The following is a 15,991-nucleotide window of genomic DNA, read 5'->3' on the forward strand; positions in this document are numbered from 1 at the left end:
TGGTGGTTTTCTTTGTTGCTAATATTGTAAGCTTGGAAGCAAAAGTGTTATGGCCTACCTCCTATTTTGTATATTAAAGTGCCTACTGGGCTCAAGTGTCTCTTGAGTTGTGGTTTTGGGTATGTATTGTCTATTTACAGATTTCAATATCAATGACTTGTCTGTTAATAGTGGTTTCCGCTGAAAAATGTATTCCCTTTTACTATAATCTTTAAAGGGTGTTTTCTCAAAATTATGTTTCCGTACACTGTGGAGGAGAAATATCCACTTCATTAGAGATTTCTTCCTATCTATATGTTGTGTTTGAGAAGGGAGGAGTAATGTTGATATATTTTCAATAGCCTGATATTTTCTACATTTTATACCAAAAACATCTGATTCTAAATAGCATTTTCTATGGGATGATAGAGAAACATAGCCACAGTTCCACCCTTCTTTAACTCATTGAATGCCAAGCTGTTTTCGGAAGCTTTGTCCTAGAGTGCCAGCAATCTAGACCATTGTTGATGATTTTTGTACAGACACAGCATATTCTGTGTTATAGCTATGAACAGATACAATGGCTCGTTTAAAAGGTGGGACTTTAAGCTCTCAGTGGGTGCAAACTGTGTATTTCTACACGCCTCTGTTACTGAGAAATCCCAAGCTAAACGGTGGCTAGTTTTCATCAATATCTCTTTTTTTTCCGAAATGGAGATAAAACGTCTTTCATGAAATATGAAATGTTGCCTGTAAACTTTCCGGGAAGTGATCAGCGAGACCTGGCGAGACTGCCACCTAGTGATAGACCCACGAAAATGGCCTGGTTTTGACCTGGCGTGCATCGTCACTGATTCGACCCAAAGCGAAAAAAAGAGTTATGATAAAATGTCCAGTTAAAATGTTCAGATTGTGCGTTTTCATGAGTTTTCGATCGTCATATATTTCATTTCCATTCATCACAGAGTTCCCAAAATCACATATAAGGTGTGTTAGAGTGTCTAGTTTCGTAATTAAAAAAAAAGAGCTAAAAACGTAATATTACGTTTTAGGCACTCAATGAGTTAATTTTGTCTTTTTGTTAATGTGTCAAGAATGAAACAATACATTTTTAATCTGGCTTCGTCCAAATTTCAGATTGTGTGTTTTGTAATATGCAAATTATGGTAGGCTACATTTTATGAATACATGCCTAATTTGCATATAGCCTATAAACATAAAATCTCAAAAACTTGTAATGCATTTTTTTCTTTGGTATGATGTCACTAATCAACTGAAGAAGTTTTATAGTGATAGCTATTAATTGAAAATGTTCCCCTATTCTCCTCAATTGATTTACAGCAGGGGTGGGCAAACTTTTTGGCTCAAGGGCCACATTGGGGTTTTTGAAAATTGGCTGGTGGGCCGCTATGAATCATTTCTGTTGCAAATGTTTTGTCTTTTTGGGCTAGATTGATTGGCCTAGTAGGCCTACAGGAGAGGGTGTAAAGGGCATGGTCAGTCCTGCATTTAATTGATTCTAATGGATGTCTTTTAAAATGAGAGCTTCGTCAGCTGGCAGTAGGCTACTTTGTCGGCAGTCATGAGAAGTTCGCTTGCTAACAGAACATAAATATGCTGCCCAGAAACCTCGTGAATAGTTCTGATTTTTTTTTTTACTACACTAACGAGGTTGAAATATAGCCTAGGACGACGGAGTATTAGGGCCACACATGAAGAAAAAAATATTTTTGCCATTAAACTCATAATTTTTAAACTCGACATTTCGAGAATAAAGTTGAAATGTCATGTCGACTTTAATCTCGACGTATCGACTTTAAAGGAGACCCGGCGCCAGACACAAATTCACGGACGGGCATCCCAGATAGCAAACATACACTGGGACGGAACTGGGCCACACCTACCACAACGTCCGGCACGGATCTGCATAATGGACCTGATCCGGCGTCCAAAATTGCCTTTATCGGTCCAAAATTGGTCTGGATCCGTTTGACGGATCTGGTACCAATAAGGGCTAAGACTGGCCCAGTTTAGTATGGTAGTCTGTGTTACTGGCGTGTTCCAGATCTGTTTATGAGATGCAATACGGGTCCGCTTATTGTGTGTGAATGCGGACCCGTTTATCAGACATCAGCCCGCTTTATTTGACATGTGAAATGTGATTGGTAATTAGGGCTAATTATCCTGAAAAATCTGTTTGCTACACATTTGCTAACAGGTTCGTTATAGGTTCACCCAGGCTAAAGTTAAGTAACGTTTTCCCCAACAGCTCAACTGATAAACATAAGCTAGGCTACAAACACAAGGGGGTAAAAAACTTTACACATAAGTGTCTTATTATTTTTTTATTCAACAACCTGGCTGTAGAAGTGCAATCCCAGACAAAGTTTAAGTTAGTGTTAATTCCACTGTTCCCATCGATATTCAGGCTGTCTTCCTCAGTCATCTCCATGGTCAATCTGAAACAACACAAAATAAACATGAGCCATTTATTCCTTTTTGAAAATAGGTTAAGTCACAATTACACTCGGTTTTTTTATCAGTGATCCTGTTGGCGTTAGCTGTTACCAAAATAGGCTAGTTATTGTGATGGCTGTTTTGCTCAAGCTAAGCTAGTAGCCTAGCCTATGTTGCTGGAAAATAATAGTATAACCTTACAGTAAAGTTATCAATCGCTCGTTTGCTTATTGTTGTCTCTGAATAAACCAACAGAGATAAAAAGCAGAAAAGCAGAGCCTACCTTGAAAAGTTGGGCTGTCGTAGTCCAGGCTGGCAAATCATGTCAAAAGATTGACAGTGAGCAAACCAAAGATCCTTGATTAACGTTACTGCTTGGACTTCTGCATGCGTGGCAAGAATATGGGGTTGTCTCATAGCACTGTTTGATCTGACACAAACAACAATTGACTACTTTTACCACTGCTAGGTAATAATAAAAATAATGAAACGAGCATATGATCAATACTGAGCCAACTATATCTTCTTTTCCAGCCTTACTGTAGAAATGAAGTGGCCATGGGAACATAGTGCACCCCCATGGTTTCTAAATTTGTGCCATTCCAAAATACCTTTTTTTTTCTTTAGCAGCCAGTTGACAATGTAGGGAAAGGTCAATTTAGCAGAATCAGCACCTTAATTAATATCATTACCACCTGGGTCTGCTGTGAAAAAATGGTTCTTCGGCTCATATCCGTATCACAGGTTTGGGCCAAATCGGTGTTTTGTATTTTAAACGCAAATTGGAACGCGGAAATTGGACCTGGGACAAATCTGTAAACCGGTGATAAAACAGCATTGCTAGCAGAGCTGAAACCTGTATCAGGAGCAGACCTGGCCCACAGTCAGATACCGTATGTCCGCTACAGGCGGATCTAATGGCTTTTATGCGGATCCGGCCCAAAGGAAATTGCTATCTGGGAATGTTGTCCATGATAGGCTATGCTCTGGGCAATAGTTGTCCATGTTTTATCTGTTTCAATACGAAATGTGTTTTGTTAGACTGTTAGACGTGTAGGCTATGGATTCAAAGTTCATTTGGGAGGTAATTGAGCTTAATGTTATAGGCTACCATAGGCCTACGATGATTTAGGCTGTTTTTAAGATGATGCGTTTCAAGAGGCGCTCCTCTCTTTATTTTCTGTAAACCGTTCTGCGCAATGGTAGGCTAGTTGTCCATGACTTACCTGTTTCAATACCAAATCAAATCTGTTATACGTGAAGACCTGCATGAATTCATTAAATGTTCATTTGGAAGATAATTAAGAAAATGTTACATGATTAGATTTATTTATTTTGTGCCTACCTTTTCAAGGTAGGCTCTGCTTTTCTGCTTTTTATCTCTGTTGGTTTATTCAGAGACAACAATAAGCAAACGAGCGATTGATAACTTTACTGTAAGGTTATACTATTATTTTCCAGCAATATAGGCTAGGCTACTAGCTTAGCTTGAGCAAAACAGCCATCACAATAACTAGCCTATTTTGGTAACAGCTAACGAGTGTAATTGTGACTTAACCTATTTTCAAAAAGGAATAAATGGCTCATGTTTATTTTTTGTTGTTTCAGATTGACCATGGAGATGACTGAGGAAGACAGCCTGAATATCGATGGGAACAGTGGAATTAACACAACTTAAACTTTGTCTGGGATTGCACTTCTACAGCCAGGTTGTTGAATAAAAAAAAATAATAAGACCCTTATGTGTAAAGTTTTTTTTACCCCCCTTGTGTTTGTAGCCTAGCTTATGTTTATCAGTTGAGCTGTTGGGAAAACGTTACGAACTTTAGCCTGGGTGAACCTATAACGAACCTGTTAGCAAATGTGTAGCAAACAGATTTTTCAGGATAATTAGCCCTAATTACCAATCACATTTCACATGTCAAATAAAGCCGGCTGATGTCTGATAAGCGGGTCCGTACCACACACAATAAGCGGACCCGTATTGCATATGATAAACAGATCTGGAACACGTCAGTAACACAGACTACCATCCGGAACTGGGCCAGTCTTAGCCCTTATTGGTACCAGATCCGTCAAACGGATCCAGACCAATTTTGGACCGATGTGCGTTTGGATGCTGGATCAGGTCCATTATGCAGATCCGTGCCGGACGTTGTGGTAGGTGTGGCCCAGTTCCGTCCTAGTGTATGTTTGCTATCTGGGGCTACTTCAACCACTCACATCGAAGCCAACCCGTGACGCTAATAACAGACTCACAGTCGCTTCTACGCTATGTCACATCTATGAAACTCCCGCCCTGCGTCCTGATTGGCTAAACCATAAAGTTGGTTGGAGAAATCACTCTCAATGGAAGAGGTCCCAGATGGATGTGAGTGAAGCTCATGGTGAAGCTAGGCGGAGCTAAGCGGAACGACATTCATCTGGCTAGGGTCAGGTTAGTCCTTCCACTCCTCTCTGAATTTCTTTGTTAAGTCCTTTTCAAATGCCAACTTAATTAAATTGGCCTTTCGTCGATGAAGCATGCCGAGACGATGATCTGTAAGAATGTTCTTTAGTGTGGAAAAAGAGTTCTCACAGAGTGCAGTGCTTGCACCAAAAGCGTGTTTCAGCGCTGTCATCACGCTCGGCATTGCTTCGAGAGGTTTGTGAAATTGTTTTAGAACTTTTTTCATTGTCCATTTACCCCCGTCAGGTGGGGGCGAGACCTTCATGTGCTCATTTAAGAACCGACGAGCCACTGCATATTCTGACTCCACAATGACAGTATTAGAAAGGTCCAGTAAAGGTTTCACTTTGGACACATCCAAAAAAGTAGAATCCTCCGGGTCGAGAGATTTCAGCGCACCCGTTAGCATGCAGTTGCGTTCCCCGAAACGCTCCTTCATTTCCCCACAAACTGCATCAATACAACTGAAATACAATCTGCGCAGCTCAGTTTCGTTGTTGGGATCTTTGTGTATAATTCTTTCTTCAACTACATACATAGCAAGGGATGTGTTTAGTGTGCGCTGTCTTTTTGGTGCGGGCTCCTCTGTTGCATCCTTGCAGCACTAGAAAAGTGCCATGAATTCTGTCTCTGAGCGCAAATTTTCAATGCATGTGCATGCTGAATTTACAAGTTGCACACCTGTAAACAGGTCCATGTCCTCTGATCGTAGCATCGTGTTGTTGGGGAGATATGACAAGATTTTGTGCGCCATCTCAGCGATAAATCTGAAATTTGGTTCAGACATGGCCTTCAGTAAACCTGTTGCTTCAACTCGCACGTCTTTGGGATAGGCTGTGGTGCAGTTGACTTCGCGCAAAAGGGTGAAAGGTCATCAAATGATCTTAAAATAACGGAGACCGTTATTCGTATCGTACCGTAGATCGCATTCCAACCATTAGGCCTAGGGCTATTTTTATCATTTTTTTTTTTCAAGGTGTTGTTTATAAGACTTGTTTATAAGATTAATTGATAGCTGTTTTTGGGACACGTTAAACTTTCTTTATAATGACCGCATACGGGGAGTAAAACGACTTGTTGCCGTTTTGGGGCATTACCCAGTAAACAAAATAAAGTCCTGGTGACGTCCCCTGAAGGTCCCCTGGCGAACGTCACCTCCTCGACATTGTGTAGGGTTCCCTTTACGTCCCGCGGACCTCTGTTCGAGAGGTCTAAAAGACGTCCGCGAGACTTTGAGAGGACGTCCTGTAATGGTCACCGCGACGTTATGTGCGTGACGTTTATATTTCCGCGATGGTAAAAAAAACAAAAAAAACATGAAGCGCGATTTGGTATGGTATTACATCCTGTAAGTCTCAGCGTTGCTAGGAGAGAGGTAGACGGAACATGAACACGCATTAATGACTTGTTCTACAACAAAATCAACTTCAGTCACCTCATGTTTTCACACATGAAATCACATCCTCAGAATGCATTAGCCTACACTAATGATGAGTAGACATGGACATTTATACCGGGCTAGGATGTGATGCTTTCACATCTACGGTGTCATTTTCTTAATAAACTAATACGACGTTTTAATGGGCATATCCCGTAGCATATTGTTCAAAACATCATCAGAGTAGGCCTAGGCTAGCCTAAGATAAATTGTTCAAATCATATTGTTTCAAAATATTAAAAACTACTAATAGCCAAAAATACTAAATGAATCGCAATGCATGCTGGGAAGCAAAACTCAACATGAAATAAAGTACATGAAACATAACTAGAATGTATTGACGTTATATCCACTCGTTTTCTATGACCTGTGATCAAACAGGGACAGCCTATAAATGTAAGCCTATCTTCCTGGAACATTGCAGATAAATAAAAATGTATTGTTTTCTCTAGGCTATGAATGCTCTTTGTAGCCAACTTTAAGATTAAATAAATAGATTCCAGATGTTCTATATCATTGTTTTATTAAAAGGCTCTGGTGAGGCAGAGAGCTTCTGCTCCTCGTTAGAAATCTCATCGGATATGTGCACTCTTTGCTGTTTCCACAAGGAGCTGCTGTAACATCGGGGACAGCTATGCGTGACACTTTTAAAAGCGAGCATGCGTCAAATAAATTACAATGACATTTAAACAAGTCATGAAGAAGCAGTAGCCTATCCTTAATTCTTCTGCAACGTAGAGCTAGATTATTTTGCTTTACAAATTAAGTAGTCACTTCTTTTGCTAGACAACCCTAAACAAATGCTACGTGGTCTGTTTTAACATTTATCTAGTTTTATTGCATCGTATTCAGCTCCAAAAGCCGGTTCAGTCCCAATTCGGCCGTGTGTGTGTTTCTGAAAATAAAACAGATAATAAGTACGTGACTACGTTAAATAAACTACTGCCTATTTAGAGCATGTTACATGCATCACGTAATGACAGTTATCTGAAGAAATGTGCATTGTATAGGCTAAGCTAGAAGCTATAAGAACAGCGACTTTCCCTTCCCTAGTTTGTGACGTTAGGCTATACATTAACGTTAAACTCAAAATGTATGTGCTACATAATTCAGCAGACATGCTGAATTATGTAGCACACACATTTTGAGTTTAACGTTAACAACCCTTTTCCCAGTTTATGAAGTTGTGCGTCTATGAGCATCAATAAGGTCACCGGAACGTCCGCTAGAGAACATGACGTTCGGGACCAATCGGGGACGTCATGAATGTCGGCATAAGGTCCGGGGGACGTCCCGTGTCTGTCGGGTAAGCTACGCTAAGCTTTTTCACGTTAAGGATTAATTAATTTATATATTTAGGCTACTTGCGCAAACCTTGGCTACTTTTATTGCCACACAACAATATTGGTGGTATTTGTTGTTACATTAGCTTCAGAAAGTACCGCTTCAGAAAGCTGCACTGCTTGTGAAAGAAGGGGGTGGGGGAGGGGGGCTTGCAGCCAAGTGTCGGAAAAATGCATGCGAGCAAAAAATGGAGAAGGAGTGGCCGATCCTGGAGCTCCGTACAGAAAAATGTGAGCACAAATCTGGCACAAACCGACAAAACAGAGAAGGAATTGTCAATCCAATCGCCAATTGTCTTTTGCCGTTTTTATTCATGCCCATTACAACTAGACTATATGACTACGATAGAGATAGCCTATAATATATTAGAGAAATATAAAGTCAGGAAAGTGCTTCAGAGAACTTTGCCATGTTATCCATTGGAGACATAGGACATAGGCGGCCATTTGAGTGTAGCCTACGGTTTAAATGTGAGCTTAAATCATTGGTTAAAGTTACAATATGTTGCTTATGTTAGCGAACGAGAGTGAAAGGACCAGACATAGCCAAGCAGAATTTTCTATTATTATTTTCTGTTATATTATAGGCTTTTAATAGATTCTTTACTTAAAGTAGGCCTACAGCCTTCTGTAGCTACAGTGCATGGAAAAGAGCCTCCCTATCTCACTGTCACTTTTACACCCCTTTCAGTGGCCTAGTAGCATAACAGGCGAGTATAACGCAGACGACCAAAGTTCGATTCTTGATTGAAGTGTGAATGCATTTCGCGATAATGTTCTTTTTCGTGCTAATGGCACATTAGGAGAACGTTGCAAAAATTCAATTAAAAAAATGTCAAGTCAATGTAAAATGGAAGCAGGAGCTGGGAGAGTTTGTACCTCCAGAATTACTTTATTGCAGAGATCATCTCTGCTCTTGGGTTTGGCCTTGCAGCGAATGTATCGTTTCATCGAAGCCCAGACTAGAGGAACACTATAAAGCCTGGAGCAAAACCACCAACTAGGATGGACCGAAGGGCAAGTGAGCACTGCCGCATAATGTGAAAAACTTTGTGGTCTCAACACTGCAACCAAAGTTTCCTGCTATGGGGAGGAGTGACATGAAGGACTGAATCAACAAGATCAACGAATTTCTCCGCACAACACACAGATCTTCCCAGGGATTCAACGTGCTTTAAATGTAGAATGTTCATTATTTCAATAAACACGTTTTCTCTGAAGCACTTTCCCGACTTCAAAGTAGGCTAATGAGCTTAATAGACACATTAGCGCTTCCATCCTAATGACTTTCACACATGATTTGAATGATTTACAGTAGACACATAGCGCTCCACGTGTAGAGACTGCAGAATACAATGTATGAATGGTGTTCAATGATATGCCAATATAATAGTCTTCTGCTGGGTTGGATGTAGCCTACATGGGGGGCAGCCGTGGCCTACTGGTTAGCGCTTCAGACTTGTAACCGGAGGGTTGCCGGTTCGAACCCCGACCAGTAGGCATGGCTGAAGTGCCCTTGAGCAAGGCACCTAACCCCTCACTGCTCCCCGAGCGCCGCTGTTGCAGGCAGCTCATTGCGCCGAGATTAGTGTGTGCTTCACCTCACTGTGTGTTCACTGTGTGCTGAGTGTGTTTCACTAATTCACGGATTGGGATAAATGCAGAGACCAAATTTCCCTCACGGGATCAAAAGAGTATATATACTTATACTCATACATACATGTTTTCAGCCTTAATTGGTTAAATGACCATTTTTATTACGAAAATATTTCTAAAACTTCAAAAACTCAGTGTCGTTCAGACTCAACCCTCTTGTTGCTTGCAGTTTGTTAAATAAAGCGCTGCAGATAGCATTATTTATTTCTGATTGATTGCGTCTTTCGCAACATCTGCTTGTTTGGCTGGGCTACTGTCAATGTTCTTGTACAGCACTGTAACAAGATTCTGTGATTTTCACAGCATCACTGTTGTTTTTGAGAAAAATGTGTACTGTATTTGTGAATACAGTATGTTGCTGTAGTTTCGCTATGAATTATGGTCAAAAATGGTCAAACTACAGTAATAAAAATTTGCTGCGAATCATAACACAGTAATAAATCTGACTCCTCCCTCACTTGTCTACGGAGCCCGGGAGAGCTCACTTTAAGTGATATTTTTTCTGGTCGTGATAATTTGTGAGCACGTTTTCCTTTAATTAAGCCCTCGAATTAATAAAACGTGAGCGCGTTTTTTCTTTAATTGAGCCCTCGAATTAATACAACGTGACCCGTTGTAGGCCTAAATTGAGCTCTCGAAATATGTATTTCGTGCTCACATTTAGTAATTCCGACATTTTCTCACTGCTCGGCTGTGCTGTGGTGGCAACTTCATGTTACCTTGACATGGACTAGGCCTACAGCTGTCTGTAACAGTTCATATTGATAATGTGATGATAACCGTAAGCAGCTAATTAAAGACTTTAGGTGGTCATGTTTTATAGCGGGACTTCTACTCTTTGTAGCAGGGGCACTGTGGTGTCAACCGCCAGCTATGGAAACCCATAATGGGGAAATTCTACTACAAAGGCTACTTTCCGGGCTCTGTTGTAGCCTAATGACCGGTTTCCACTATCTCCTGGATTGTTGACTTAACTGTGAGGTCTAGAAGTCAATCGAAGCACATCACAGCGACAAGCTCCCAAACAATTACAACCATTAGACCTACTGTTGGTACAAATAGGCTACCATTATTAGTAGTATCGCCTAATACCCACCCAATACAATAAGGTTCCCTCTAGCGCCCGATGGGCCTCACCATATAACCCAGCACACCAATGATGCACACAACGAGGTAAGCTTTGATCACGGATTATGAAGCGGGAGACATAAACAGTGTCGTTCCGCGATGCTCAGCTTCTCAGGCTATGTAGCCCAGCTCACACCGTTCGCGATAAACACCACAGCTCTGCATACGCGGACCTCAACAAACACTCAAAACTTAAGCCAAACATTCAGCTGGGCGATGTTGGCAAGGGGCCTGTACAAACACACACAATCATCTGCTCTCCCACCTATAACCAGGTGCACTGCAATCAATGAGATTCCCTCACGTCACTACAAGCGACACACCTCCGGCGTCATTCCGGGATACCCCTTGACACCACACTATGTTTTTTGTGCACACAATTTAATTTCTTCGAGCCCACGTTTTAATTATTCGTGGGTGCGTTTTGAAATAGATCGAGATCTCGAATATACTATAGCGTGCTCATGTTTACATGTGTCAAGACAATATTGAGTGCCGCGTTTACAAATTGTGGCCCGCGTTTAAGTAGATCGTGCACACAATGTTCTATAACCATGTTCACAAATTGTGCTCTCGTTTTTAATAAATCGTGCCCTCGTTTTAGTAAATCGTCTGCTTTCGTTTAGTAAATAGTGCACTTTCGTTTAATAAATTGTGCCCTCGTTTTACTATGCTTAAAATGAGAGCTCAATTTAGTAAAATGAGCTCACACTATAGTAAAAGCGAGCACAATATAGTAAATTGTGCACCGCGATTTAGTAAACCCGGCGCAATTTAGTAAAAGCGGCAATCAATGCGATTTAGTAAAAGCGAGTGCACAATATAGTTAAGCGAGGGCACAATTTAGTTAAACAAGAGCACAATTTAGTAAAACGGCACAATGTAGTAAAAGCGGCGCACATTCTCTCAACATGCAAAACATTTTGCGATGACCCCTCTAGGGCTCCGTACTTGTCAGCTTTTTGAAAATGTTGAAAAAACATGGCGGAAAAATCAGTTGGGGTTTTCTGTTTTTTTTTTGCACATAAATACAAAGTTAAGCTCCCAGATAGCAAGGTGACATTGATATTATGTTGATTTTCCATCAAATCATCATTTTGAAAAGATATTGAAAAGTCATGGATTTATGGTTTACTGGGAAATTTTGGCGTGGTGATTGAAAGCGTGCACTCTTGGCGGCGGCGTTTGAACTGTCGGCCGGCGGGAGATCATTTTTGAGCAACAGTTCAGTCAGTCAGACCAGCGGTGTTCAGCACTCTGTCAAGTTAGCAGCTCAACTTAATGGTAAGCAAGCATTTATTTATGTAGCGTTAATGTTTCATTGTGAAATTGTACTACATTAAATTCGGGCATGTGTACAGTCTATGTGCGTTGTACTGTCTAACTTACAAACTCATCCATGCTTGTTGGATCAACTAAGTAGCGTTAGGCTAGCTATCATAGTTGCTGTTGCTGTGAAGGTGGCATTAACGTTAATGTTTTATGTTAGAAGCTACGTTAACGTTTTGGCAGTCTCATTTATATTAGGCCTACCTTAGTTCTCAGTAAGTTAGTTTATTATATTCCTATAATTTATATAAAACATTCGCTAGTAGTGCTAGGCCTAGTATGTTACTGTCACAATGTTAGGCTGAAGATGATGTGCTGCTGGTTAACGTTAACGTGGAGGTTTAGCTGCTACCAGCTAACTTATGTAACGTTAACTCATCGTAATCATGTACGGTTTTGTGAGTTTAATAGGCTAACTTTAGCTATATTGATATAAGTTAAGTCACATCTGACTATCATTAACCGTTGTTCGGACTAACAGCGCGAATGGCTGTTCCTGCCATATGTGTTGCTGCAAGCAAACATCATCAATGAGCTCACCCAGCTGGCTAACGTTAGCAGCTAAATATACCTTGCGAAACTGAGTTATGCTAACACCATCTTCAGCCTGGCATTTTGACAGTAAACTCAAAAAACATACAGTATATATATAAATGATTATTCTAAAGTTTCACTTGTAAGTAGCCTTTAGTTTCAGTTGAAAACTGTTATCTAACACTGTTTATCTTTTTTTCTTCTATTTCTGCTAGGTGCTGCTTCACTCTGCTACTGGTGGTGGATCAGGCTGACTGCAACCTTTGGTCTAACGTTAGGATGCAGCACCGCGAGAATTTCTAAGCGGAAAAAAGTGAATAAATGTACTTGCTTTTCAAACTGATAACAAGTTGTCAATGGTTATTTATGCAAGTTTGTGTAGCCTAAACCATACCTAGGCCTAGTCAAATTTATCCTGGCTGTAGATAAAGCAGGATATGAATTTCCCAAAATTACTGTATATAATATTACAGCACTGGTATTACTACTGTACTAAGTTACAGTATGATCCATAAGTACTGTGATTAAAAATATGGTAGACAATTCAATACTGTATACATTACAGCACTGGTAGTACTACTGTAGTTTGCATTTACAGTATCAGGCATAGGTACTGTGATTTCATATACAGTAGGTGTACTGTAGAGTGAAATACAGCAACTTGCTGGTTATTTGCTGCCAGCAAGTTGCTGTAAATTTTTACATTAAACTTTTTACAGTGAGGTAAATGTTCAACAATTGCTGGTGTAGGCTATAATCAATTAGCTGCTAAATCATTTGTCCCAGCTGTTTAAACATTTTTTCGTGCTACATTCAAACGCAAAAAGTGCTTTGATATCTTTTTCGTTGTCGTTTGAACGTTGGCAAGCAGGCATGTTGTGGTTGCAATATAAGTTAAATTTCTACAATATCCCAACCTATCCCACTCTGATATTTAGAGTTGTTTCGGTAAGATAGAATTCTTATTTAAATTTTGGGTTCGGCAAAGGACGTTTTTTTGCCTTTTTAATTCATGCCCTTTACAACTATGCTTATCCGCCCTGGCATACTTCAGGAATCGAACCCTGCTTGCCCTCGTCGCAGTCCTGTGCATTCTTATTAGTCTGTCAACTCCATGTGAACGAAGTGACAAATGGCTCAACTGTCTCTGACTGTTCTACTGACTTGGGTTAAACAAAATGAAAAGGCATTTTTTTCAGAATCTTTGATAATAATCCATTGATTTTCCGCTATAATCCATTGATTATAGCGGAAAATAGGGTACGTCTTTGACATAACCCATCCGTTTCTGGTGTCCAGTCTCCAAGTGTCTCATGCGCTATCGTTACACTATCAAATCTATAAGTAACTGTGACAAATAGGGTATATTATATATAAACTCACGCTATTGTATTATCATATGTTTGGCTCAACTGTCTCTGAGTTGGACTGACTTGGAAACTGGATGCGTCATGGAAGCAGTAAGTCAAGTCGCATTAAAAATAGTAGTGGCAGAACTCCCAAGTGCCACCTGGTGGTTGTTTGGATCAACTGCAGTTTGTGCCATTTCTGTCGAGAATATGGTACGCGATTCGTGCGTAATTCATGCAGGAAATGTCCAAACTTAACTGATACCCACTGTAGCATCTGAATGATCTGTCCAGCACTGTACTGAGCGAATCACAGGCGGCTCCTGTTTCAGCTTCTGCCTATAAGCTGGCATTAGGACAGAGGAATGATCAGATTTGCCAAAGGCTGGGCGGGGGCAGGCTTTGTAGGTGTGATCCAGGATGTTTTCACCTCCAGTTGGAAAGTTAACGTGCTGATGGTACTTCGGTTAGACTTTCTTGAGGTTGGCTTTGTTGAAGTTGCCAGCTACAATGAAAGCAGCCTCCGGATGCAAAGTTTCCTGCCGATCAATGATTTCATATAGATCGTCCATCTGGTGTCAGCTTACAGTGGAATGTAAACGGCGACAAAAAAAATTGCAGATAATTCTGGGTAGATAAAAAGGCCTGCACTTGACCATTGGATGTTCGAGGTCAGGAGAGCACATCCACAGCTTGTTGATTAGGATGCACACGCCACCTCCTCTGTTCTTCCCCGAGTCTGTAGTTCTGTCCTGTCGATGAATGTAGAGGCCCTCGGGTAGGATGGCAGAGAGGGTCCAGCCATGTCTCAGTAAAGACAAATGAATTGTTTTATGATATATTTACATACCAACTTTTGGCGGCAGAAGGGGCGGAATATGTGTAGACGACTGCCATGTTTGCATTACAAACTAACTCCATACATTTCTCTGGGAAATTCTTTGAGTGCTGTGTCTCCTCTTTAGAAAGTCTCTGGTATAAGTTATTACACAACGTAAACTGTGAGGACCGAATGCTGACGACCCAAATAAAATCTCCTGCGACACATCTGTGGGTCGCGACCCAGTCTTTGGGAACCAATTAGGCTATAGAAGTAAACGGTACTTTCAGAAACATCGTTGTATCCAAAGTTGAATATAGCTAAATAAACAGAAACATCTTTTTAAACGTTTTTGCTAAACATATAAAGTAGGCTACTGTAATATCTGGCTAGAATTGTTCTTACGTCCGTGTGTTCCATGACACTGATTTATTTCCCTGATTTCCGGTTGCTGTGGATAATGACACTAGCCTACAGTCGTGCACAGGTATCTCGGGGGAGGGGCTTGGGAGACAGTTTTGCACCTTATGCTACCTTAATGCCACGTCGGATATTCGGAAATTCCGACCTCTGATAGAGGAAAAATGACTTGAACGCAAAGTCGGGTCGGATTTTATGCTCTGAGACTTGTGCGGAACTCTTGTGCCCTGAGCTGACTTGACTTCACTATCAAATTCTCCAACAATGGTGTCCAAATTATCAACTGTGCTCAGTTCAAAACCCAGCATCTATTACAGTAAGGAAGTGCATTAGGGTCTACGGCATAGGTATCTTTTTCTGTGTTGGGGTTGTAGTTTAAATTTATTGAATAATTTGAAATGATACTTTCAAATTAGCAAAACTTCTTTCAGAATTGCTTGTATTTATACTTGAATATGGAGAAAATGTGCTCCATGACTACCTCTGATCACCAGTGAGTCAAAAAAAAAGGCAGCTTGCAAAGACCATCAAGAACTACAGAAAGGTCCCCTTGCGGTGCCGTTACCCAATGTGGCCTGGTGAAAACACTGGTGCCCCCACTGGTGGATGGCATGCTGAAATAGCAGCAACATTTACTTTGATGGTGGATGCAGCTATGCCTGCATTCAGTATAGACTGCAGAAGACGTGATAAGAGAGATGGGACATTTCAGTGGCTCATCACGAGAGTCACACCATTCCGAGAACATATATGAGGACACTGTGGAAGCCGCTCTGACCCCTTGAATGGTCGTAATAATGTCCGCAGAGAAACCCCATCTCTCTAGGTATTGCCTCTCAGGAGCCAGGCCATTAGAGGCTGACCTAGGATGGGAGGTGCCCTGATCTTCCCACTCACTTCCAAGAGGGCCCAGTCTACCGCTAAACATACCACCTCTGGGAATCAAAATGAGTTGTGACAATCCAGGGGCTATCAATATCACCATCCGGCCCTCTGTTTGATCCTTTGGAGAAGCAGAGGTATCAGTGGAACCTGAGGAAATGCATGTGGCCACTCCTGCCTATGGTGAAGTTATAATCAGACTTCAAG

The sequence above is a fragment of the Alosa alosa genome, chromosome 8 (genome assembly GCF_017589495.1).
Source record: "Alosa alosa isolate M-15738 ecotype Scorff River chromosome 8, AALO_Geno_1.1, whole genome shotgun sequence".
Classification (NCBI taxonomy): Eukaryota; Metazoa; Chordata; class Actinopteri; order Clupeiformes; family Clupeidae; genus Alosa; species Alosa alosa.